Below are 27,527 nucleotides of genomic sequence, written 5' to 3' on the forward strand. Positions count from 1 at the left end.
AGCGTGTTTTATCTAATAGAGGCAGGATGGTTTTTTACCACATGGGCTGTCTTTTGTTGCTGTTGCTTTCATTTGTTTTTTGAGACAGGTTCTTGAACTGTATCACAAGTTAGCCACAAGTTACTCATTATGTAGCCCAGACTAGGCTCCAACTAGCCAGGCTCCTCCTGCTCCAGCTTCTCAAGTGCTGGTAATATAGGTGTTGAATTACATGTCCAGCTGAGTAGTCAAGGTGTTTGTATTTAATCTTTTATAAGTGAAATGTGAAAAAATTGCCTTGGCTTAAAATAGGAGGATGACCAAGGAAACAAAGATAACCTTAGCAACAGAGTCACAGGACTCCTTAAATTCTGTGTTACCAGAATTCGTTCATTAGTAACCATTCATGTGCCTAGTCTCTCAATTTTTTACGTTTTAATTGTTTTGCCTGCTTGTATGTCTATGTACCAAGAGCAGGCCTGATGCCCAAGGAGGCCAGAAGAGGACTCTGGAGTCCCTGGAACTGGGATTACAGAAGGTTGCCAGGCACCATATGGGTGCTAGGAACCAAACCCCGGTCCTCTGCAAGACCAGCCAGTGCCCTTTTATCCTGACCCCAGTCTCTGTATTTAAATGGTTGTTAATTATATTAGCAGTTACAGGCATGTAACTGTAATAGCTAATATACAATGTATTACTAGTGAAGTGAGCCTTTACTTCTCGGTGGAGAAGGAAATAGAGAGGAGGGTGAGCAACAGTTTCAGAGGTGTAAACATTCTTTCAGATGTTACAGTCTTCCTGAACTCTCACTTTCACATGTGCCAGCCCATATCTTTCTCTTTCCTCTGGTTCTCTCCACTGCATTCTGATCGCTGAGAGTCTAGGACTATATAGAGATTTTTATCTCCATACACTTCAAGGGTGCCACAGCAGCAGAGTTCTTCTGCTCTTGCAAAAATTAAAAACCAAGCCCTCTCCCCTTTAGAGTGAGTCCGTGACATTTCTTTCCAGCTGAGCTGGACTTTGGAGAGTTTCCAAGCTTGTTTTCCAGCCTGCAGAAGCCTGATGTTCGAGAGGAAAGAGACTGGTTTCTTCCTAGTCAGTGCAGCTGACTTGACCCTACCTGAGAAAGCCTCCTGGATCTGAGGTCTGCGTTGGACTTAAGGCCCAACTCTCTCAACTTTAACGATCTGCCTCGCGGTGTTTAACTCCCCCTTGCTCAGACCATTTGATGAGCGATTGAGTATGAAAAGCATGGAGCAGAGAGCATGCACAATGGCTCCTCTCTCGGAGCCATTTTGATGCAGCCTTTTGAAATAAACAGAGTTCATGGAGAAACTTAAGTGGGACCTTCGTGAGTAGTGACAGTACACAGAGACAAGCGCTTGGGGAAGCCAGAGCATCTTCATAGAGCCAGGGACTCTGCCTTGATCTGTAGGCTCTTATTTCTAGGCATCTCCAACTCCAGGGTCTGGGTCCAAGCACAGCAGGAAGCGATCTAAAAGCAAGGTTCATATCCTGGCATTTGAGCTATGAATGTCGTTTCAAGAAATTTCTCTCCTGGGAGAAAAAAAAATCAGTGCAGCGACCTCTACCCTTAAAATCTAGAATCTGAATTAAGAATGTTTCTTTTTAAAATAATTCTCTACTTTTCTCATTCCCCATGTTTGTTGATAAAGAAGGGTAAATATTTTTGTGTAGTTCACATACAAAAACACCATCGCAAATATCTCCTCGGCAAACCATATTTTCACTCATAAGCAATTCCTATGAAAAGGCAAGGAAATTTTCAAGAGAATGTTAAATATATAAATATGCTATGCTCCATTATAATATACATCGTTATAGTACATATGTAATAGTATATAACATACAGATAAATACATAGGCAAGTACAGAGATGCAGTGCCCTCTACTGGTCTAACTGAATGCGCTTTTAACCTCTTCCTGGAAATGGGTAGTTTAACTTCCCTTCAAGGGGCTAAGGAAGCCAGAGCACAGCCTGCTATGTGGCTCTGCTCCAGCCTAGGTGACACTCCTCAAGCTTATAGCAGTAAGCAAAGCCTCTTTGCACAAGCATGTCTTCATAAAGCTTGCTCACTCTGCTCGGCTTCCTTTTATTCATGTTCAAAGAACTATTCAAATTCACTCTAGAGCTGTCTGCACATGAGCTACTCTGCATGGTCTCTAGAAGACCACACACAACACAAATTAAAGGGAAATTTGACTGACTGATTGATCTGAGCCATCTAAGCAAAGATCCAGACTTTGCAACTCCCATACGGAAGGCAAACCTCCCTTATGGTATATGATTTGAACTAATCAGATGTAATTCTTAAAACCAGGCAGTATCCTCACCCAAAAAGACAGTTTAAGAGTTTATGCTACCGGAGGATCCAGCAATACCTCTCCTGGGCATATATCCAGAAGATGTCCCAACCGGTAAAAAGGACACATGCTCCACTATGTTCATAGCAGCCCTATTTATAATAGCCAGAAGCTGGAAAGAACCCAGATGTCCCTCAACAGAGGAATGGATACAGAAATTATGGTACATTTACACAATGGAGTACTACTCAGCTATTTAAAAGAATGAATTTATGAAATTCCTAGCCAAATGGATGGACCTGGAGGGCATCATCTTGAGTGAAGTAACACAATCACAAAAGAACTCACACAATATGTATTCACTGATAAGTGGATATTAGCCCAAAACTTAGGATACCCAAGATATAAGATACAATTTGCTAAACGCATGAAACTCAAGAAGAATGAAGACCAAAGTGTGGACACTGTGCACCTTCTTAGAATTGGGAACAAAACACCCAGGGAAGGAGTTACAGAGACAAAGTTCGTAGCTGTGATGAAAGGATGGACCATTTAGAGACTGCCGTATCCAGGGATCCATCCCATAATCAGCTTCTAAATGCTGACACCATTGCATACACTAGCAATATTTTGCTGAAAGGACCCAAATATAGCTGTCTCTTGTGAGACGATGCCGGGGCCTAGCAAACACAGGAGTGGATGTTCACAGTCAGCTATTGGATGTATCACAGGGCTCCCAATGGAGAAGCTAGAGAAAGTACCCAAGGAGCTAAAGGGATCTGCAACCCTATTGTTGGAACAACATGATGTACTAACCAGAACCCCGGAGCTCTTGTCTCTAGCTGCATATGTATCGAAAGATGGCCTAGTCGGCCATCAATGGAAAGAGAGGCCCACTGGACTTGCAAACTTTATATGCCCCAATATAGGGGAATGCCAGGGCCAAAAGAATGGGAATGGGTGGGTAGGGAAGTGGGGGGCGCTATGGGGGACTTTTGGGATAGCATTGGAAATGTAATTGAGGAAAATATGTAATAAAAATATTAAAAATAAAAAAAAAGAGATTATGCAAACTGAGAAACACTTGTCTAGAACCAACATGACAAGGCTGACTTATCAGTGTAGAAATCACCAACCTAAATAGTAAGGAACACACATTTGCTAGTAATAAAAGCTCTTATGTTGATTTTCTTGAAATCCTTGAAATACAATACTTAGGTACCAAAGATCAGGAGAAAATGGAGATTGGCGCTGCCTGGTGAAAGTCTTCTCCACTATGGCCTGAGAATGTCAGCATCTTCTGTTCCCTGGGAGACTGTATCTTCCCTTTGGTCCTGACCTGCATTTCCCCTACTGGCCACTAAATGCAAAAACCCACTAAATTAGCCTTCTGATTCTCAGAAACTGAACAGAGCTTGTTATGGAAGTCCACAGCACAGCCCAAAAAACCTACTAGGAAACCAGATGTTTGTCTCCTGGCTTCTGGAAGTTCAAAGGGATGATGTTAGACCAATTGCAATCCCATCCCACCCTCTGCTTCATAGATAAACTGGAGAAGAAATTTCTAGTGTCTTAGCTATCCCTATCAGCAATATGAAACCTCACAGTCCTTGCCTGACTGAAGAAACATGGCCGGAGGCAAGGCATGGCTCTGGAGTCCACAATCCATCTGTCTTGTGAAAGCATTGTTCCTATACAGATCATTTCTGTGCAAGGTAAAAAGGTAGTGTGCCAAGACCAGCGGCAAAGAATATGTATAAAATCCAGAGTTCAGTTAGTCTGGGTGAAAGCCCAAGAATCTGCATTTTAATAATAGTAAAAAGAACATGTGACTCAGATTCAGAGGGTCCTTAGACAATATGCGAGAGGCATTGCCTGTAAGAAGCATATCCAGCCCAATGCACTGATACCTTAAAGCCTTCTTTACATGAGCATCCATCTTTTAATGAGATCCTCATGGAATAAAATCTCCTTCGTACTGATTTCTGTCCTCGTGTAAACAGTATTAACATGGATGTAGCTGTGACTTTGAAATCCAACTGCATGATGTCATTCAAGACTCTAGGTGTGTAGATGCTTCTGGGACATTTTGCTATTACAGGCAAGACCCCCTTAGCATATTTGTTTTTATTTTGTCCATCAGTTCCAGGATGGAACAAATTCTCTGTTCTTTTGGTTGAAATTGCTTCCCCTCCTTTCTAACTGGAGCTCCTCCCTGAGGCGCTGCAGAATAAACAGACTCATTGCTCTTGCTCACCTATCCTGTCTCCAAAAGTGCCCAAGACATTTTAGGCATTCCTTGAGGCTTTATTTCAAGGAATGAAGAAAGACAAGAGGAAAATAAATATGGACATGGATCTAAAGAAAAATCTCACATTCTGGTAAGAAAAAAAAAATGTCACTTTCCAATTTTCCCTTCAGCAGTGACTGACCCTGTAACAATACCTCTTTTAATCCTTTGTGATGGTTTGTATGTGCTTGGCCCAGGGAGTGGCACTATTAGAGGGTGTGGCCCTATTGGAGTAGGTGTGTCACTGTGGGCATGGGCTTTAAGACCCTCATCCTAGCTGCCAGGAATGAGTATTCTGCTAGCAGCCGTCAGATGAAGATGTAGAACTCTCAGCTCCTCCTGCACCATGGCCTGACTGGATGCTGCAGTGCTCTCAACTTGATGATAATGAACTGAACCTCTGAACCTGTAAGCCAGCCCCAATTAAATGTTGTCATTATAAGACTTGCCTTGGTTATGGTGTCTGTTCACAGCAGTACAACCCTAACTAAGACATCCTTCTTCCTTGTTTCCTTCCTTCCTCCCTCTCTTCTTTGCACTAATTTGGTTTGGGTGTCTGCCACAGTTGCGCCATCTGGGATCAATGGTAGAAACCATCTTCATGCAATGGTGCCTCAAAAAGTTAGGACACAACACAAAAAAGCTGAGAAGGGAGCTTTCTCCCATATGGTGATGTGCATAGTCTAGATGAAAGGAGAATTGGCTGTGAAGGTAATGGAAGGAATACATTGACTGCCATAAGCTTGGGCCTCTAGTCTCTGTTATTTCAAAAGCAGGAAGAGAAAAGGCCACTTGAACTCAGGAGTCAGACTAGACTCAAAAATCAATCAATCAATCAACAAACCCTTTCCAAAACAAGGAACTAATTGAAAGGCATGGAGAAATCAGAAAGGATATCATATTCCTGGGACTTCATTAATTCAATGAATTTGGATTTATGTTGGCAAATGTTGGGAATTGGACTGAAATGGTCAGCTGGGGCAACCACCTAAGAAGGAGTTAGATTTGATGATTTTTCTATTTCATGACTTTTATAACAGAGTTGACTATTAATAGTAGCATAAAGTCTAAACCAAGTCAAGAAGGAATAAAGGAAGCATACAAAGATAACAATACCTATAGCCGATGGGATCCATTGGCTTTGGCAACTAGATGACTGTTTTAGCCACTACATGGCCAGGCTGGAATGATACAGGGCCTTGATTCATGTACTCCTCCTCTTAGTGAAAGAGTCTTCATCTTGTGTTTTAACCTTCTTCGTGGCTAAATACCATGGGCAGAAATGTTCTGGGACAACAACAAGCACTTTGGTGCTTTTTCTTTTCTCAAAGGAAGTCATAACACCAGTCAAGGGCTCTGTGACCAATGTGCACAGAAGCTATGCTGTGCACTGGGTTTTACGAAATAAAAATGTCATTACGGGTTGATCAACAGAATACTTGAAGTATGTTCTAATCTACTGCCCTAAAAACTTATCAGGAAGGACTTAGGCTGCTCACCAAGGGTCTAGGAATAGCCACACCTGTGGATAGGGCTAGAGTTTTAGGTGCAACTTGTGAATGCTTTGTAATTGGTGGATTTTTAGTTTCTGAGTTGTTATGAGCTATCTCCAACTCTGGGCAGCACCCCTTACTTCCAATATAAGTAAGAGAGGACATATTCTCATTGTTCAGGGACACTTGGTTCTGCCTAGCTCTCAAGGTCATTTCAAAGTCATGTCTTACAGTTCTGGGTCCATGGAAACAGATTGCAGAACAGGGAAGTCACCATTTCTCACCCCAGTCCCAGGTTTCCTAGGATGCTGTTTAGAGGTGATGAAGTACAATTTAAACACCATGTCTTATACATGTCAGCCAAGTGCTTTGTTATGAAGCTACACCCCTATCTTAAAGATATTCTCTTTAATTGGGCAGGAGGAAATTTATCCCAGAGCCAGAGAGATGGATCATCAAGTACAGGTACTTGCAGTCCAGCCTGATAACAGGAGCTCAATCCTAGGACCCACACGATAGAAGCAGAACTAACTCCCATACACTGTGACTACCACACATGTGTGCTGTAGCATATTTGTACACACGTACACCTATACACAATTAATTAATTAACTAATTAATTAATTAATATTTTAAATTAAAACAGTATCTTCAGCAAGTATGTGGTGCATGCTTGTAACTCCAGCACTCTGGAAACTGAGGCAGGAAGACTGAGTTCAAGGTCAACCTGGGATATCTAGTGAGACCTTTCCTCAAAACAAAAAAACAAAACAAAACAAAAACAAAAACAGTATCTTCTGGAAGGCAAAACAGTATGGTTCAATGAATAGTAATGATACTGATCACAATTTAACCAATTCATGGTCTTACCTCGTCAAAAGTAAACAGTAGCTGTCCCATTTAGAACTGAGCACTTCACAACCTCGTATTCTCTGCACCAAGTGGAGGGCTGTACCTTTATATCCAGCTACAAAATAAGAGCTTTTCCCTATGGGTATAAAGGAAGCAAATATAAAGGGTATAAAGTTCTTTCAGAACAAGTAGTTATTATAGCTCCTAGAGCAATGTTCTCAATCTGTGAGCCGCAACCCCTCTGGGAGCTGCACACCTGCATATCAAATATTTGCATTAAAACTCATAACAGCATCAAAATTACAGTTATGAAGTAGCAACAAGATAATTTTATGGTTGGGGTCACTACAACATAAAGAACTATATTAAATGTGCACAGCATTAGAAGGTTCAGAACCACTGTTCTAGAGTTCACAGCTGTGTAAATGTTGTTCTGCCCCAATATCATTCATAGAAGCCCCAACACTTTAAAAGTTACCCAGTAAGATGAGGCTTCCAGGTCAGTACCACCTTGATTTCTCCATCCCTATGACTTAACCATGTGGTTCCTTCAGCAATAAGGTCTTACCATCAACTTCTGGAGGATAGCCAAGAGCAATGGCAGTGACCTTTACAGGGTCTTTGGGACCCCATTAAACAATAGCTTGAAAAGAGGTAAACTATACCTGGCTCTTGGCTTTTTATTTGCTAGCCTTTGTATTGTAAAAACACTATTCCCCCTGCTATAAGGTGGCTCCATATAAACTCCAATGTGTTTACATTTAAAGAAAATTTCACAGTAGTTAGTTTCCATGGGTTTTCTCATATGTCTTTATAGCCCCTCCTTTACTTCACTCCCCCAACCCCATTTAATCCTTCTTAGTCCCATACCACAACCCCTTCCCACAAGGCCCAGAATCGCCATGGAAGAAGGGACAGAAAGATACAGAAGTACTGGATGCCTGCAGTGAAGCAGTCTTTTCCAGACATAATAGCCCAGTTGCACACATAAGCTTAGTGTCTGACCTTGTAATGCCTAAGACCTGTGGAAGATCAAGCCAGTCAAAATACCATTATGGATGGAGGAGAAGCTCACGAAGTCTCAGCCTGAGCAGAGAGGCTGCTGGAAAAGAGAGAAACAGGTTGCTTCAGAGATGCAGCCTCTGAGACACTACTCATGCTCCAGGGGCTGTACTACACCCATGCACATTTGTGGTGTGATGTTAGGATCAGAAGGGCTCAGTGGGGTGGGCAAGGGGAGGAAACAGAGGAAGGAGCATGAGAAGGTATAATTAACCCTAAAGACCTTAGAAAAATCATATGGTAACACATTGTATGTGGGTGTAAAATCCTCAAACAATAAAAATAACATAACACTAATAAAAATAAAAGTAAATAAATAAATAAGTACTAGATAGTTCTGAAGAAAAACATAACAAGAGGAAGAACTGCCTTCCTCACCTCAAGATTGAGCAGATACAAAAGATGTCATCTCTTAAAGACCAACATTGTGTTGGATGCTTTTTTGGAGTACAAACATATTTTTTTGTTTGTTTGTTTTTCGAGACAGGGTTTCTCTGTATAGCCCTGGCTATCCTGGAACTCACTTTGTAGACCAGGCTGGCCTCAAATTCAGAAATCCACCTGCCTCTGCCTCCTGAGTGCCGGGATTAAAGGTGTGCACCACCATACACGGCTACATATTTTTTTAAAATCAAACTTCTGCAGTGTTTTATCAAGGGGTGTTGAGAGTTCTCAGCCAATAGTATCATCATCCTGAGATGATTCTCCTTTAGAGAGCCAGCAGTGATAGGTCAGCGCCTGGACATGCTTCCTCAGTTATGAGGCTAAGAGGCTGCCCCAGCTCTAGGACTGGAAGAGAATACATGACCTTGTAGATGCTACATGGACTAAGCCACTTTTCTGCTCCCAGAAAAAAAAATCACAAATTAAACAAGTGTTTGGTATTGCTCCAGGGTTTCTGATGAAATATCTTTATCCAAGGACTAAAGAGTTTCAGTAGCAGAAATATTATGATGTTGTTCCTCCCTCAGAGCTCTTAATCCTTTCTACTAGAGAAGCCAGATGTACACTAAATGGACATTAACCCCATCCCACTCAAGGACACATGAAGCAGTTTGGATCCACTGATGAGAAAGTGCAACCTCATCTGAATCTCACTGCAAAGGTCACTTTGTCACCCTAGCAAATACTCAGAAGAGGTGGCCTAGAACAGTGATTGGTGAACTGGAGTTCTTGTTGATTGGCTCTCATCTGGTTCAGATGAGAGGGAGTGGCCCAAGATTCTGCATTTCTAAAACATTTTCAGGTGATGCTGATGCTGCCGGTCTGAACTACATCCTGAAGGTCAGGAACGAACATATTCAGAAACTAGGACATGTTTGAGATATTGCAAACAGAGATATCAAAATGCAAAAATTGAGATCTAAAATCAATCCAGAATATCTTAGATACATGGTTCTCTTTGTACCCAGAGTCCCTTTGAGCCTTAGAATCGCATGTGGGTGACAAAATATTACATTTTCTCCAGTAGTTCAGATGAACCTTATTTTGGACCTTAAACAGGGATTCTCATAGGCAAACAGGTAACATTTGGCTTATTGTTAGTGTCGTGCTTGTTCATATTCTATGTGTGTCCCATCTCATACTGGCCATTTACTGTCTTCATTCACTGTCCCCTCCACTCAGTGTCCTCAGTTCGGGTTCTCAATCTCTTCCTCATAGAAACAGGAGGGACATTTGACCTGTTACCCACTTGAGGTAGTTAGGGACAGCTCAGTGTGCTACCAGCCTCAACTAGAATGATGGCTGTTTAGTAATAGAATCAACATTTTCTGGATATATGCCCAGGAGAGGGATTGCAGGATCCTCCGGTAGTACTATGTCCAATTTTCTGAGGAAACGCCAGACTGATTTCCAGAGTGGTTGTACAAGCTTGCAATCCCACCAACAATGGAGGAGTGTTCCTCTTTCTCCACATCCTCTCCAGCATCTGCTGTCACCTGAATTTTTGATCTTAGCCATTCTGACTGGTATGAGATGGAATCTCAGGGTTGTTTTGATTTGCATTTCTCTGATGATTAAGGATATTGAACATTTTTTCAGGTGCTTCTCAGCCATTCAGTATTCCTCAGGTGAGAATTTTTTGTTTAGCTCTGAGCCCCATTTTTTAAAGGGGTTATTTGATTTTCTGGAGTCCACCCTCTTGAGTTCTTTATATATATTGGATATTAGTCCCCTATCTGATTTAGGATAGGTAAAGATCCTTTCCCAATCTGTTGGTGGCCTTTTTGTCTTATTGATGGTGTCTTTTGCCTTGCAGAAGCTTTGCAACTTTATGAGGTCCCATTTATCGATTCTCGGTCTTACAGCACAAGCCATTGCTGTTCTATTCAGGAATTTTCCCCCTGTACCCATATCTTCGAGGCTTTTCCCTACTTTCTCCTCTATAAGTTTCAGTATCTCTGGTTTTATGTGGAGTTCCTTAAACCACTTAGATTTGACCTTAGTACAAGGAGATAGGAATGGATCAATTCGCATTCTTCTACATGATAAGCCCTAGTTGTGTCAGCACCATTTGTTGAAAATGCTGTCTTTTTTCCACTGAATGGTTTTAGCTCCCTTGTCAAAGATCAAGTGACCATAGGTGTGTGGGTTCATTTCTCGGTCTTCAATTCTATCCCATTGGTCTACTTGTCTGTTGCTATACCAGTACCATGCAGTTTTTATCACAATTGCTCTGTAGTACAGCTTTAGGTCAGGCATGGTGATTCCATCAGAGGTTCTTTTATCCTTGAGAAGAGTTTTTGCTATCCTAGGTTTTTTGTTGTTCCAGATGAATTTGCAGATTGCCCTTTCTAATTCGTTGAAGAATTGAGTTGGAATTTTGATGGGGATTGCATTGAATCTGTAGATTGCTTTTGGCAAGATAGCCATTTTTACTATAATGATCCTGCCAATCCATGAGCATGGGAGATCTTTCCATCATCTGAGATCTTCTTTAATTTCTTTCTTCAGAGACTGTTCCAACCGGTAAGAAGGACATATGCTCCACTATGTTCATAGCAGCCCTATTTATAATAGCCAGAAGCTGGAAAGAACCCAGATGCCCCTCAACAGAGGAATGGATACAGAAAATGTGGTATATTTACACAATGGAGTACTACTCAGCTATTAAAAAGAATGAATTTATGAAATTCCTAGGCAAATGGATGGACCTGGAGGGCATCATCCTGAGTGAGGTAACCCAATCACAAAGGAACTCACACAATATGTACTCACTGATAAGTGGATATTAGCCCAGAAACTTAGAATACCCAAGATATAAGATACAATTTGCTAAACGCATGAAACTCAAGAAGAACAAAAACCAAAGTGTGGACACTTTGCCCCTTCTTAGAATTGGGAACAAAACACCTATGGAAGGAGTTACAGAGACAAAGTTTGGAACTGTGACAAAAGGATGGACCATCTAGAGACTGCCATATCCAGGAATCCATCCCATAATTAGCCTCCAAACACTGACACCATTGCATACACTAGCAAGATTTTGCTGAAAGGACCCTGATATAGCTGTCTCTTGTGAGATTATGCTGGGGCCTAGCAACTATTAGATGCTCACAGTCAACTATTGGATGGATCACAGGGCCCCCAATAGAGGAGCTAGAGAAAGTACCCAAGGATCTAAAGGGATCTGCAATCCTATAGGTGGAACAACAATATGAACTATCCAGTACCCCCCTGGAGCTCGTGTCTCTAGCTGCATATGAGTCAGAAAATGGCCTAGTCGGCCATCAGTGGAAAGAGAGGCCCATTGGTCGTGCAAACTTTATATGCCTCAGTACAGGGGAACGACAGGGCCAAGAAGTGGGAGTGGGTGGGTGGGGGAGTGGGTGGGGGAGCATGTGGGGGACTTTTGGGATAGCATTGGAAATGTAAATGAAATAAATACCCAATAACAAAAGTAATAGAATTCAAAACACCATCAAGACATAAGAACATATTTGAAAGCGCAAAAGCCTTTTCTGAGCAGTCCAGGAGGGTCCCAATGCATTCAGGTCTACCCTACTCTCATGTGGTCTTGGATGCCTCAGATTCAACCTTTATTGCCCATCTCCAGAATGACCCCAGAGCCTGACTCAGGAGAAGCAGGTCCTCAGCTTGGTTCTATGAAGGGGAGTTACATTACTGATTTTCAACTCAAGTTATTTAAAGGGGAAATTTTCACTTCAATTGTATTTACACATGTTCAAAGAAACAATGGATGCTGTTCAGTCATCACTCTATGACACTGGTGACACCATTCAGCCACTCTACATATGGATTTTGCTATGAACAAAACCAGACGAGGCCATATTTATTCCTCACCTTTAGGTACATGACTTCTGTCAAATGTCAGAAACTGGGTGAAAGAGAAGGAAATGATAGACCTCCGGCACCTCAACTCTTTCTCTGATCAGTGTCCTCAAAAGCCAGGCTAAATTCTGACTCATTGGAAAAATACCAGGATCCATACATCACGGGGCTGAGTGTCTGGGGGTTAAACCTCTTGGGCTTAGTCCCAGGGGTCACTCTTGGGAACAGTATTTGTCATAGGTAGTCCCAGATGTCTATCATGTCATTGTGGAGGTAAAGAAAATGTCGGGTTAGGATACAGAAAGATGATGAATCCAGATGCTCAGCCGGTGGAAAGATCTGTAATGAGAAAACAGAGCTGACCTCTTTGAGCGAAGCTGGGAAATGCCAGGGGAATGCAGGAAGCAGCTGCTCACTTTTGGCAGCTGCAGTGAAGGGCAATGTTATGGAATGTCAAGAAACAGCACATATCATTGCAGCCTCTCCACTGGCCTTTAATGATTCAGGAGCACAGCCATCTTTAAGGACACTTGGCGTGTTGTCTTTTTTAAAGACAAATAAAATGCCCTCATTTCATCAGCCTTTCCAGAGAAGGAGAACTCAAAAGCCAAAAGAGGAAGGAGGATGATAAAAGTGTGCCCTTCTCACGTACCAGGCTGAGACCGAGGAAGAAGAGGGCCCACTCTCATCTTTATCTGTGAAATAATTCCCCGGTTTACCTTGAGAACATCCACTAAGACATTCTTAGATCTCAGTCTATCTATGCATCATGGTATCTAAACATGTCAAGTCATCTGGATCATGATCTAAAGATATAACACCAGGTCATAACTGAAGTAATATTTATACTAATATTAGGCTTTGCCTAGTATTGCCATAACCACAGTAAACAACTATATTACATTGTAACATGATCACTTGAACGCCAGCCCAAAAGGTCCTCATCACAAGTCACTAAATGAGTTACATTTTTCTTATAGTTCAGCTTTGAAATGTTGTCGAGAAGACTATAAGGACTATCACATTTGATCAAATACAAAGCAATTCTGGCAATCTTATTAATTCAGTCAACAAAGAGGCCACACCTTGGAAGTTTTGCGTAAGGGTTATTGTGCCCAAGTTCATCAGGAAAAACGGCAGATGTACTTCAATTGACAGCATTTCTAACATGATGATGAACAACGTAAAATGTGTAACATGCAATATGCTATGTTATATGAAATCATTGGTTTTCAACTCTAGGGTGTTTCAAAACACTGGCCTGTCAATATCAATTCTGAGGTATATTACAATGAATCTGTCACATCTAAGTACTGATGGACTTTAGTGTATACATAATTGCCTTTTATATTGGTCACATAAATAGCTATCTCTATATCTCTATCTGTGTGTGTGTGTGTCTGTCTGTCTGTCTCTGTGTCTGTGTGTGTGTCTGTCTCTCTGAATGTGTGTGAGTGTATGTGTGTATGCGTATACATGAGTGCATGGGTGTGTGTGAATGTGTGTTTGAGTATGTATTAGTGTGCGTGTATGTGTGTGTGTGTGTGTGTGCATGTGTGTGTATATATACATTCTAGAAGAAATTAAACATTATAATCCTAACATGTCCTATTTTTGCTCAAACTCTGATTAGTTTGAGGGAGTGTGGTTGTTGTAGCTTTGTTTTATTTGACATTTTTCCATGCTGATGATTGAACCTGGGATAAGTGTCCAACCACTGAGCTATTTCTCAACCCGTGTTTTGCTTCTTATCTTGAAAACCAAAGTTTCCCAGGCTGCCTTTGACTTGTTCTCTGTAGCCCAGGCAGACCTTGCACTTGCAATCCTTCTGCCCTAGCCATGCAAAGAGCTATGATTACAGGCGTGTACCAGGAAACCTGTTCCAAACTGGCTTCCTTGGGTCAAATGGAGAAGAAAGAGGGAAAAGAGAAAGAAGGAAAGGAAGGACAGAGGGAAAGAATGATGGAGACATAATTATAGAGTTGACACTGTGATAAGTAATAGCAAGAAATCAAAACCACATCACCATGTTTGATGAAGTCTCGGTTATTTCTCACTCCCCTTACCAGGTGTCTCCCACAGGGCTCCCAGCTGGTGCATCTCAAAAGGTAGCTGCAGAGCCATTCTTACAGCCAACCCTGATCTGGGTTTGCCTCAGAAGCTACTGGCCACTGCTAAGCAGGAGGAGGGGTAAGAAGAGGGATCCACAAGATGATTGGCAGAAGCCAGAGCATCTTCTCACACTGGGCAGCCTGCTTTTTTATTTAAAGAATGCAGATAAAAAATAAAGTATCTGAGCAATCTAAGTGATTGGTGTGCATTAAAATGGAACTGAAAATGGCAAAACTTATTGAATATTACTACTGGAATCTTCAGTGAAATTGGGGAGGTTTGGAACTGCAGAATAAGATCAAGTAATAGAACAATATAAGAATGAATCAGAGCACAGAAATTTAAAAAGAAAAAAGAAAAATAAAAAAGAAACAGATGGTATGATCTTTCCATCTCCAAAGAAGTCCATAAGGCTTAACTGAAAAACTTCTTTCAACCACACATTTTGGTTAAGTTAAGAAACAATAACAGCTATGGTTCCTTCCAGAATCCCCGCATAAATATAGAAAGAGGATCAAAAACAAACAACTTAGAAAAGTCTAGGTATGTCAAACCATCATAATTGTTACTGAAGTTAATGTTCCTTTTGAACATAAACCCAAGCAAAGACAACCCACAAGGAAGACACACATACAATAAACAAAAACATCAGGGAAAGAGGAGGCCTAAAACTGAGGGATATACTCATCTCAACAAATACAGAAAACGTAACACATACAAGTGTACACACACACACACACACACACACACACACACACACTCCCCACTCACTACCACACCACACAAGCTCGCAGCTTCTCAGTGTAAAGAAGCAAAGATAATGAGCGAGATTAAATGCTAGGAAAATATTTAGAACCCTGCTTCTACAACAAGATCAACACCATGTAATGGTCTTGAATACATGGATAAGGAAATTAACTCAGGTCCTAGACAAAAAAAAAATGCTGCCAGTGTGGATAAAATAATCAATTACTTAGGAGAAAAAATACTGAAACATGAAAGAAAAATATCAGCAAGAAAATTGAGACACTGCAAAAAACAAACAGAAATGGATAACTAAATCAAATTTAAAAGACAATGGAAATTAACAAAGGCAAAGCAGAAGAATGAATCTCAGGGATGGGATGTAGTAGTGACCTATTTTAGTAGTAAATTATTAAAATGGTAGACAAAGTTGAGATGATAATATATACAGACATATATTTTAAAATTTAATGAGCAAACCCAAAACTTCTAAGATAGACATCTACCAGGCCAAACCTAAAGGTCACTGAGGTTCAAGAAAGAGCTGAGGTTAAATCTATAGGCTTATACAATCTATTCAATTAAATTATAACCAAGAATTTTCCAAAACCAAAGAGGCCGACATCAAAATACAAGAAGCATTTTAAAGTCCAAGTAGATATGACCAGAGAATCTCTTCATAGCACACAATAGTCAAATATCAAAATACAAAGCAAATACACACACACTATAAGTTGTAATAAAAAATACCAACTCACAGAGGTAGAAAAGTCAGAATAATACCATACCTTTTATAAGCAGCCCTAAAATCCATAAAAGTGGGAAATAATATTTTTCAAGCCCTGAATACAAATAATTATCAAATGAGATTGTTATAGCCAGCAAAGTTATTTTCCAAAAGGTGGAGAAAACAATATTTCAAGATAAGCAAAAGTTAAAGACAGCTGATCCACCATTGTAGAAAACTCATAAGAGAATACCATACACAGAAGAACATTTCATCCATGAGAACACAGGAAAAAACTCTATTACATGAGAGGAACACAAACAAAGACCAACAAAGAACAAGCCATGTCCAACACAGCAAAACAGCAAGCTTCAAAAGAGTTAGAAAGAACTATCAAAAAAAAAAAAAAAAAAAAAAAAGAACTATCAATAAACCAAACAACCAGAACAGCATCCAACAGAATCATTGGTAATAGCAAGATGTTCTCAGTGGTAGCCTTGAAAATAAATGCCTTACTTAGCCAAGTTAAAGTTGCAGACTAACAGGGTTAAGACATAAGCTTCAACTATCAGCTATCTACAAAAAAATCAAGGTAAGCAGCAAGTGTATCCATAAACTGAGAATCAAAAGTTGAAAGCCAACTACAAAGTAAATAGAAGCCTCAAACAAGCCGATGTAGTCTTCTTGTATCTGATAACGTATATTTCAAACCAAAACTAGTCATAAGAGATAAAAGAAAGGACCATCCAGAACCTGCCCCACCCGGGGATCCATCTCATATACAACCACCAAACCCAGACACTATTGCATATGCCAGCAAGATTTTGCTGACAGGACCCTGATATAGCTCTCTCTTGTGAGGCTATGCCAGTGCCTGGCAAATACAGAAGTGGATGCTCACAGTCATCTATTGGATGGAACACAGGACCCCTAAAGAAGGAACTAGAGAAAGTAACCAAGGAGCTAAAGGGGTCTGCAACCCTATAAGAGAATCAACAATATGAACTAACCAGTACCCCACAGAACTGTGTCTCTAGTTGCATATGTGGCAGAGGATGGCCTAGTCGGCCATCACTGGGAGAGGCCCTTGGTCTTGCAAAGATCATATGCCCCAGTACAGGGGAATGCATGGCCAGGAAGCAGGAGTGGGTGGGTTGGGGAGCAGGGCGGGGGAAGGGTATAGGGGACTTTCAGGATAGCATTTAAAATGTAAATGAAGAAAATATCTAATAAAAAATGAAAAAAGAGATAAATATTTTACTATCTCTTATAAAGGGAACAATTCATCAAGAATGTGGAAAACGTGTGTGCTCTGACTCTTGCATGTGTTCTTAGGCCCCTTCTCCTCTCACTGGGTTGCCTCACCAGCCTTGGTGTGAGGCTTTGTGCCTCGTCTTAATGTATCTCGTTATGCCTTATTTGGATGATATCCCTGAGAAGACTGGTCTTTTCTGAAGGGAAATGGAGAAGTTGGCCTGGAGAGAGGAAGGGGGATTGGGAGAAGGGGGAGTGAAACTGAGTAGAGATATACTGAAAACCAAAAAAGAAAATAAGTAAATAAATTTTTTTAAAGAAGGAAAGAGAGAGAGAGAGAGAGAGAGAGAGAGAGAGAGAGAGAGAGAGAGAGAGAGAGAGAAGTTGAGTAAGCCATGAGGAGCAAGTTAGTAAGCAGCATCCCTCCATAACCTCTGCATCAGCTCCAGTCTACAGGTTTCCACCCTTCTTGAGATCCTGTCTTGACCTTATTTGAGGATGAGCAAATACGGTCCTTTCTTCACACCTCCCCCAAAACCTATGTAGGAATTATAACTATGCATAAAGCCTTGGGCTCCCAACTTTATAAATTAAACACTTTTCAGCATAAAAGACAAAATGGATACTGAAAAACTAACAGTGTATATAATATCCACTCTTTACTCAGATATGCTTTCCAAAGTAAAAATCACCAAAGAAACTTCAAAAGTAGACTTTTACCCAGACAACTGAATTTAACAGACATATGCAGAATAGGAGAAGGAGGAGGAGGAGGAGGAGGAGGAGGAGGAGAAGAAGGAAGAGGAGGAGGAGGAGGAGGAGAATGAGGAGGAGGAGGAGGAGGAGGAGGAGGAGGAGGAGGAGGAGGAGAAGGAGAAGGAGAAGAAGAAGAAGAAGAAGAAGAAGAAGAAGAAGAAGAAGAAGAAGAAGAAGAAGAAGAAGAAGAAGAAGAAGAAGAAGAAGAAGAAGAAGAAGAAGAAGAAGAATTATAACTCAAATTCAGTAGATGGCAAGGACCAAGAGAGATTAAGATAAAAATTAATAAAATTGATAGTTAAAAAAATAGAATTAAACAAAGAATTAATTGTTTGAAAAGATCACCAAGCTTAGCAAACTCTTAGTCTAACTAATCAAAATAAAGAGAAAGAACACAAATCAGTGAAATTAGTGCTAAGAATGGAGATTCTACTACAGACTCCAGTGACACCCAGATCCCTGAAGAATAGTTTGACCAACCAGGGGGTGCCACACACCTTTAATCCCATCACTCAAGAGGCAGATGCAGGTAGATCTCTCAGAGTTCAAGGCCAGCCTGATCTACAGAGCAAGTTTCAGGATAGCCACAGCCACACAGAGAGACCCTATCTCAAGAAAAAAAAAATCAAGAAAAAAAAGATCAAAAATACATATTCCAAAAAGACAGAATATTTACAAGAAATGGACGAATTTAGGAATAAAATGCATGACCTACCAAAATTAAAGTTTTAATTTACAACAATTTAAATAGATTAATAGTAAACAATGACACTGAAACAGTAATGAAAATGTTTCCCACTGAGGATCATGAAGCCCTGCCCCTATCTGAGGATCCATTGGCAGTTGATGGCTATTGTGAGAGTCAGTTTCCTTCATGGATCCAGGCCTTGAGGGGCTACCCATCCTCCCATAGATGGCTCCACCCCATGCATATACAGGCAGTACTATAGACCAGACTAGCCTTGAGCTCAGAGATCCTCCTGCCTCTGCCTCCTGAGTACCGGGGTTAAAGGTATGTGCCATCACCTCCCAACCAACAAAAAGAATATTTATAGAAAACAGAGGACATGTCTATTATGAATATATTTGATGATATCAAGGGATTGTTGCCACCATTATTCAGCTATGATACCACATTATATTTATACTTTTAAGAGACAAGCCTCATCTTTCATAAATGCTTTCTGAAATGGAATACCTAGGTTTCACAGCTAGATTTGGTAGAGAACAGTAAAGAATTGGTTGTGGTGTGATGGTTATTTGGCTAGGCAAAAGCCCAGGGATGCATTGCACATTGTGGTGTGTGCATGCATGCATGCACGTGTTTTGGAATATCCTTTAATAGAAACTAAAGCAACAAAATAGATCAGTTTATAAAAAAATTAGATGCAAGCGAATGCACAAGTAACCAGCAAGGTATATAATGAGGACAGAGAGAAATGATCCCCTATAATAAATGTTCAAAAATACTTGAGGTGTCTCAAAATTAATCTCTAGAGAAAGTGGAGAGATTAAACAGTTGGACCAAAACAATGTCAGTCAGCAGACATTTTATATTCCACATGGAAGCCAGCATAAGGACACAATTTATTCATGGCTTTTCCTATAAATTTAATGCAACTCCAACATTATAACAAAAGATTTTTGACCTTGACTAATTACTGGTAAAGTTCACCCATAAGATAAAACACAACAAAGTAATAAAAAATTTTTTTTGGGAATAATTAAGGAAAAAAGGTCATTTCCCTCACTGGCTAACAAAATCCATTTGAACAATGGGGAAATTAAAACTTTACAGTGCGAGTCTGGCCCAGACAAATCAATCAGTGAAACAGAATAGAGACTTTCTCCAAACAGACAAGGGTGTTTTTAAGAATTTATTCTAGAGTAACATGGCATTTCAAATAAATTAGAAAAAGATGGATTATTCTCTAAACACTGTTGAGACAACTGGCTTCCCACTTGGGAAAAAATGTGAGATTTGAGCTTCACAGCAATACCCTCTGGACTGATAAAATGCATGCCATAAAAATTAAAACTATCTAAACAGCAGACAAATAGAAAATTAGTTTTATAATTTTGAATGGCGAATAGTTTTCTTATCAAGACCCTCTGTGGGTTTAAAGATAATAAAATTCACTAAGTATTGGAGTGGAAAGAACTCCGAAATATCAAATAAAGAAGTATATAACCCCTACCCTTGAGAGGCTAAGGCAAGAAAACCTTAAGTTCGAGGCTAGCCCGTGTTGAGTTCCAGGCCAGTCTGAGCTACAAAGGCAGATGTCATCTTAGAGAAACACAGACAACAGAAAACAAGATACAGAAATTGTATGCAACTTCCCACATTTTATGAACAGAAAAAGTAAAAAGAGGCATGTGTGTTTGCATTTGCTTCAGTACACAAAACTGAAGTCTAGAAACGTCCATTTGGGCAGCTGTGATGGCCACAGCTGGTTGGGAGGCAGGAACTAAGAGGACAGTCATGAGGGAAGCAAGAGAAAGGTGTTAACTGTACAGCTTTTGGGGTTTTTTTTAACGTTTGAGTTTATGTAGATGCCATACACACTTTAAAACTGGGAAAGTAAAGTTTGTTTAAAATGAAAATGTTTTCATGCAAGCGTATGCAAAGAAACTGAACCAGAAAGACCAAGGATATACACATGACACTCTAGCTCTAAAGAAGAGGGGATGGAAGCATCAGGATAGAAAAGACATAAAGTGCAGAAAGAAACCATCCAAAACTGCTGTGTGCCTTAGATTTCAAATGTCCTGAGCTAGTCCCTGTCTTGGCACTGTTGTTTGTTTGTTTATTTATTTGTTTGTTTTAGATATTTTCTACACTTACATTTCAAATGCTATCCCAAAAGTCCCCTATACCCTACCCCACCCTCCTCCCCAACCCACCCACTCCTGCTTCCTGGCCCTGACATTCCCCTATACTGGGGCATATAATCTTCGCAAGACCAAGGCCTCTCCTCCCAATGAAGGCCAACTAGGCCATCTTCTGCTACATATGCAGCTAGAGACACGAGCTCTGGGGATACTGGTTAGTTCATATTATTGTTCCTCCTATAGGGTTGCAGACCCCTTTAGCTCCTTTGGTATTTTCTCTAGCTACTCCATTGGGGGCCCTGTGTTCCATCCAATAGATGACTGTGAGCATCCACTTCTATATTTGTCAGGCACTGGCATAGCCTCACCAGAGAGAGCTATATCGGGGTCCTGTCAGCAAAATCTTGCTGGCATATGCAATAGTTTCTGGATTTGGTGGCTGTTTATGGGGTGGACCCCCAAGTGGGACAGTCTCTGGATGGTCCTTCCTTCCATCTCAGCTCCAAACTTTGTCTCCGTAACTCCCTCCATGGGTATTTTGTTCCCCGTTCTAAGGAGGAATGAAGTATCCACACTTGGTCTTCCTTCTTCTTGAGTTTCATGTGTTTTGCAAGTTGTATCTTAGGTATTCTTAGTTTCTGGGCTAATTTCCACTTATCAGTGAGTGCATATCATGTGAGTTCTTTTGTGATTGGGTTACCTCACTCAGGATGATATTCTCCAGGTCTGTCTTGGCACTGTTGAGAGCTGATGGTTTCTTTAGGAAGTGGAGCCTTGTGGAAGGCCCTTAGGTCATTGAGGAAGAGCTCCAGAAGGGGATTGTGGGACTCCTTTTCTTCCACATCCTATGCACAAAATAAATGGCTCTGTACCATGATATCTCACCAGAGCACAAAAGCCACAGGGCCAGCTAAATCTGTGAATGGAAAATCCAAAACTCTAAACCAAAAAAACCTTTCCTCTTCAGAAGTACTTCATTTTACTATAATAAATAAGGCCAACATATACATAGACCCCTACAAAGTAACCAACCAACCATCCACCCACCCCCAAAAATTAATCAATGCCTAACAGAAATTCAAAAATGTATCCTTCTCTACACCTGGTAATACTTAATGTTAATGAGGGTCACAAAAAAAAGCACAGTCATTGGTGGTGAAATGGTAACTCTACCCTCCGCAACACTAAACTCAAGACCACTTTTCAGTATGTCCTAAGAACAAAACGTATATGTGTATTAAACTGTATATCTACAAATAACATTGTCTAGACTGAACAAGTTGTATTTATTTATTTGCGAATATACATACACAATTAAAGAAAAAGAGGCCATGAATTTGAAAGAGAGGTAGGTACATGGAAGGGTCTGGAAGGGAGAAGGAGGGGGTAGGAATTATATAAGTATATTTTCATCTCAAAACAGCTTTTTAAATGGATGGGGCTGCAGAGCTAGCTCGTCAGTGGAGAGCATTTACTGCTCTTGCAGAGGACCAGAGTTCAGTTCCCAGTCACACATTATGCACTTCACATGACTCATAACTCTTGTTCTAAGGGGCCTCTTCCGGTACTCACACATACATGCACATATATTCACAGAATGAACATACACCCACACACACATAAACATAAATAAGAAAAACAAATATTTTAAATATATATATAAATACATATATAAATGCACACAAAATGAGACTCTCTAAGGTCCTAATGGTGCTGTATTTGCTGACTGTTGTTACACAGAGGAAAATTAAATTAATATATTGTACATACATCATTGTATGTTTCATGTTTAGATTATATAATATACAAGTGTTTATAATTTTAAATTTTTAATTCCATTTTAAACTTTGTCAGAAATTAAATATGTTTGAGATGCTTCTAATGTGTGGCTTTATAATTAATTGTGGTTGATTTTTTTTTTAACTTGGTCTATGGGAAAGTACACTGTGGTGGTTTGAGTATGCCTAACCCAGGGAATGGCACTATTTGGAAGTGTGGCCTTGTTAGTGTAGGTGTGTCACTGTGGGTTTGGGCTTTAAAACCCTCATCCTAGCTTCCTGTAAGCCAGTCTTCTCCTAGCAGCCTTCAGATGAAGATGTAGAATTCTCAGTTCCTCCTGCACCATGCCTGCCTGGATGCTGCTGTGCTCCTGTCTTGATGATAATGGACTGAACCTCTGAACCTGTAAGCCAGCCCCAATTAAATGTTTTTCTTATAAGAGTTGCCTTGGTTATAGTGTCTAACGGCAGTAAAACCCTAACTAAGACATACATACAAGAATATGATTACTGGATGTATTCATTTGCATAGAACATGAGGGGTAAGGATGTTGTGAAGATACCAGCTAGTTGTATCAAAAATGTTACTCCAAAATCAATGCTAGACACCGTGATCATGCACATAAAATCAGAAACATTTTTCGTAGCATTACGAGCACATTGAAAATCAATAAACCAGCACCTTGTGATTTGGGGCAGTAAATAGTTTTCTTTGTGCTTATTCTTTGACAGCATAGACTTTGAACCATATTAATATTACTTACAGAATGACAGTCAGGAAACATCTAGTATCCTCTCAGAAGTTTAGTCGTTTCTTCAAAAATTGGATAAGTCACATCTTCTTTGTAAAAGGACAAATTTTGAGAGCTCTAAAAGGCTGATTCGTTACCCAAATGCTTATAAAATGCATTTTATGGATGCCCATAAAATTGCAATGTCACCCACTTTACTTCTGTGAAACATTTTGTAGGGACTCATAAAAGTTCAGAAGGTGCATGGCCGAATGCAGGGCATGAGAACACCAACATCACATGTGCAGAGAGGGAAAATGGTTAGCCTAGCAGATGGTATACGGATAAAAGGCAGAAGCCACACAGTTGGCATCTCAGCCTTGGGAGATGTTCATGTCTGAGTTCTATGCATCTAAAGGTCCTCTGTTTCTCTCTCTTAGACCATCATTATATTCCTGACATTGCCGGGAGAAAGCCCTTCTTCAGAAAGTCCTGCAGTAGAAGGTACAGTGCAAAATTGCCCAAAGAGAGAGGCTTGTGCCCTTGTTGCGACCCTGGCCAGCGTCTATTGATGGAGCAGCATCCTGCGGATATTCTGGAAATCGTAGCATGGATGTTTCATACTTTATTCTGATAGCACTTACCTTATGCTTAAACAGCTACGGTGACTACCACAATCATCTTGACTAGCAATTACTATAAGTAATAAATTAGAAACCTCTGCTTAGGAGAAGCAGAGTCATTTTTTTAGATCTGTGTCGGCGAGTACGAAGAAGCTCACAAGATAAGTGTGGCATGCTGGGCACTGTGCTTTCTCGCATCTGTATCGGTGCTCAGCTAATATCCCATTCCTCCTGAAAATGTCACTGATGATTGTTTTCTTGCTAACACAGTCTATTTTCCTTTTCCTCCAGCTGCTTAAAATTCCAGGGAGAGAATAGCACGGAAGGAACATGGTTTGTTTTTATTTTTTTCATTTATGTGTGTATCTGTCATTCCAAGTGGGGGACTTTGGGCTTGTGCATTTGCTGGGTAGTCGGACTCTTTCCTTTGACAAGAAATTGCTGCTTGTACTGGCCAGTTGGCCACATGCAGATCTCTCAGCTCTCCTGTTACATGGGCTCCATCCATCCACAGAACCCAGATAACATGTATTGATGAGGGTCCTTTAAGCTCGGTGCTTCAACTACACACAGAGCCATCTCAGGTCACACCATCTGCTTACTTCTAACCCACCCACATGCTCAGCTGTGCAGGCTCACAACTACTGGTGTGGGGGGAGATTGAGCAGACTCCAAGTGGTACTGCCTAGTCACGGTCACGGTGCACCACACAGCTCACTTCTCTGACCTCGGTCTGTATCACAGGAATCCCAGCAAGCTTCCACTCTATATCCTCTAGATATTCTATTTTGGAATGTTCAGGGGTTCACAGAAAGTCACCCTAAGATATTTAACACCCATTTAAATTGAATGGACCTAATTGAAAAAGAAAAAGAAAAACAACAACAACAACAACACCTTCTTCCTCCAGGTATTCACAACAGAACCAAAACAACCACTGCTCCTTCCACTCCAGGCTTCTTTCAGTTTGGCTATATACTGCTAAACTCTATGATCACTGGGATTGATATAAATGATCCTAGAACATCTAAAGCCAACCCAAATTGTAGAAGTAGAAGTGAAAACACAGACCATATGATGAGTCTAGTCATCATATGCTCCATCTAGAGCCGTTGCAGCACAGAATAATATGTCTCCTTATACTACAGAGGCTAGAGAAAACTCACTCTTCCCTGTGCCTTCTGCCTGTGCTCAGTACACCAAGAGGGAAGGGGCATGTTGGCAAGAGTCACTTGGAGCCTTTCCATCTGGGAAACAAAGCAGAGGGACTATATAGTACATTGCATCTAATACCAGACAGGATCTGGGTGCTGATGCAGGATGTCTGTCAAGACAGGATGCATTTCTGGAAACCTTCTGGCTGTCATGCAAATTGGTTTGCTCAGTTCTATTGTTCCTGCACTGACGCCAGGCTCTTTGTTGTAACACTCTGACAACAGGCAAACAGTCTCTATTATTAGAGCTTCTCCCTACATATCCTTGATGTTAACAGATGTTCATAATTTAAAACTTGAAAATCTGTAGAATGCTGATATTGTCAGAGGGAAAATTTCATCTAGCTCGGGTTTAGTAAACTTGAATCCAGTCTTTGGAAGGTAGGTTCTGCCATCTCTCTTTCTATCTTACCAGAACATGCATTAGTGACTTCTCTCATCCCTATGACTAAAGACCTAGCAGGAAATAACTTAAGGGGGTACTTACTTTGGCTCACAGTTTTGAGGGAGCACAGTCCACGTTGCTGGGAAGGCATGACAGGGGGAGCATGTGACTGGGAAGGCATGACACAGGGGGAGCATGTGACCCGAGACTCCTCACTTGTTGCTGGACCAGGAAGCTGAGAAACAGATTGGTTTGGAAGCATGACTGGGATAGACTCCTAAAACCTACCTCTCCCCTGCAAGACCCTACCCTCTAAAGATCCCACAATGCTCCCCCAAGGAGCACCACCAGCTGAGGATCAAGTGTTTAAGCATATGAGCCTACACATTTCATACTCACACTATAACAAAGTGTTGTATCTTAACCATTCTGGAAAACAGCTTACTACATATCAATTATTTTGTGTTTCTGTCTGCAATGCAATTAAGACCTTCTGGAACCGTGGCCTTCTATATTCGAGGCTACATTTTGTTGATGTTCTTTTCCTTAGTAAAATGTCAAGAATTATTAAACATTCATAAGAAACTATCTTTGGTTCACTGCTGTAAAGTGTTAAGTCCATATGACTCCCATAACCTTCAAATCTGGAATTATAAGATGTGACCTATTTTTTCAAAATATGAGCAAGAACATAGGAAAGAAGGAATCCAGGTGCCAACAGCTACAGTGGATTGGAAGCGTCAGGTCGAATAGAACCTTTTCCAAAGGACTGTGGGAAGATCTTGATCCTATCCTGTATGTGTACACAAAAGTAGCCACAGTTACACAGCCCATGACTGACACAGGCATGACTGACCTGGTCCATGATACCATGAATTAGATCTGTCTTTAGGATCATTATTAGAAGTGTCAGCGTTAATATTAGTACAGTCCCAAAGACACATGGGTCAGCTGTTGACTACCTATACATGACAAGTTACCTAACATGGAGAGTTTTAAGCCAATGCCTGTGGGCAAGAGAATCTTGTTAATATAGAGGAAATCTTCACAAGCTTCTAGATAGTCAACTCACCACTGTTGGATGCACCACCCACTATACACGATGTCGGCAACTAATTTTGCTTTGTCAATGGACAATTTTGAATACTTCAAAATTTAGGGTTTTCAGTGTGAGCTTTCTTTGTTTTCTTATTATTAATTATTATTATTATCATCATCATCATTATAAATTCATTCCTAAACAATTGTATGACCACACACTTAACAACATTTACTCTCTACCCTCTCTCATCCCTACCACCCCTATCCAGTGTAGATAGAAAAAAAAAATAACAGTAAGTTGCCACACTCAGAATTCTGGAATCAGGTATACACATACCTGCAGTCCCAGGATTTGGGAGACAGAGGCAGGAGGACCACATTAAAAGCAGCCTCGGCTGCAAAGTGAGACCTTATCTCAAAAGAAAACAAAAAGTGTGTGTGTGTGTGTGTGTGTGTGTGTGTGTGTGTGTGTGTGTGTGTGTGTGTGTGTTAAAATGCCTACTAGCCGCTAAGCTCACCTTGAGAGCAACTTGAGAAACAGCTTAGTTCCGCCATGAAGCAGCTTTCCATCCAGCACTGAGGACAGGTGCTTGAACAGAGGATGACGACGGGATTGTGTGGCGTGCAGAGGTGGGAAGATGGAAACAGCTACAAAGCAAAATTACTCCGTTATTCTGGGTTTCTCTGTCCTGTCGCTAGACATGCATATGTCCTGTCTCATCTACTGCCACAATGGCCTTATCAGAAAGGCTGTCGGCCTCCGAAAGCATGTGAGTGGGCTGGAAGTGTAGCTCGGAAGCAGAGTGCTAATCATCGAGGTGTCAATTGGTCAAAACTAGGGTGCCCTGGAAACCACTGTTTGAGATGGGACACTTTTGATTTAAAAAATAGATTATGTTAATAGCATATGTAAAGCTGTGGGCTTAATTCCTAGCATCACACACAAAATAGCATAGAATGAGAACTGAGAAGAGTAGGTAACCTGCTTGAGGTCAGACAGATGGTAAGTTACCCAGTCCATTCTTCTGACAAT

General features: G+C 40.7%; 1 long non-coding RNA gene across 2 annotated transcripts; it reads right to left on the bottom strand.

Annotated features, from left to right (window-relative positions):
• Positions 1-7,784: 7,784 nt before the first annotated feature.
• Positions 7,785-27,136, bottom strand: LOC147001022 (uncharacterized). 2 transcript variants are annotated; one of them, XR_015045348.1, is made up of 3 exons: positions 27,013-27,136; positions 25,556-25,688; positions 7,785-8,044 (listed from the first exon to the last, which is right to left on the bottom strand). It is a non-coding gene; the product is annotated as an uncharacterized LOC147001022 (long non-coding RNA). The 2 variants fall into 2 exon arrangements; XR_015045349.1 differs by lacking the exon at positions 7,785-8,044 and adding an exon at positions 21,453-21,567.
• Positions 27,137-27,527: the final 391 nt, after the last annotated feature.

Source organism: Mus caroli, unplaced genomic scaffold, assembly GCF_978045245.1.
Source record: "Mus caroli unplaced genomic scaffold, Mus_caroli_1 scaffold_15, whole genome shotgun sequence".
Lineage (NCBI taxonomy): Eukaryota > Metazoa > Chordata > Mammalia > Rodentia > Muridae > Mus > Mus caroli.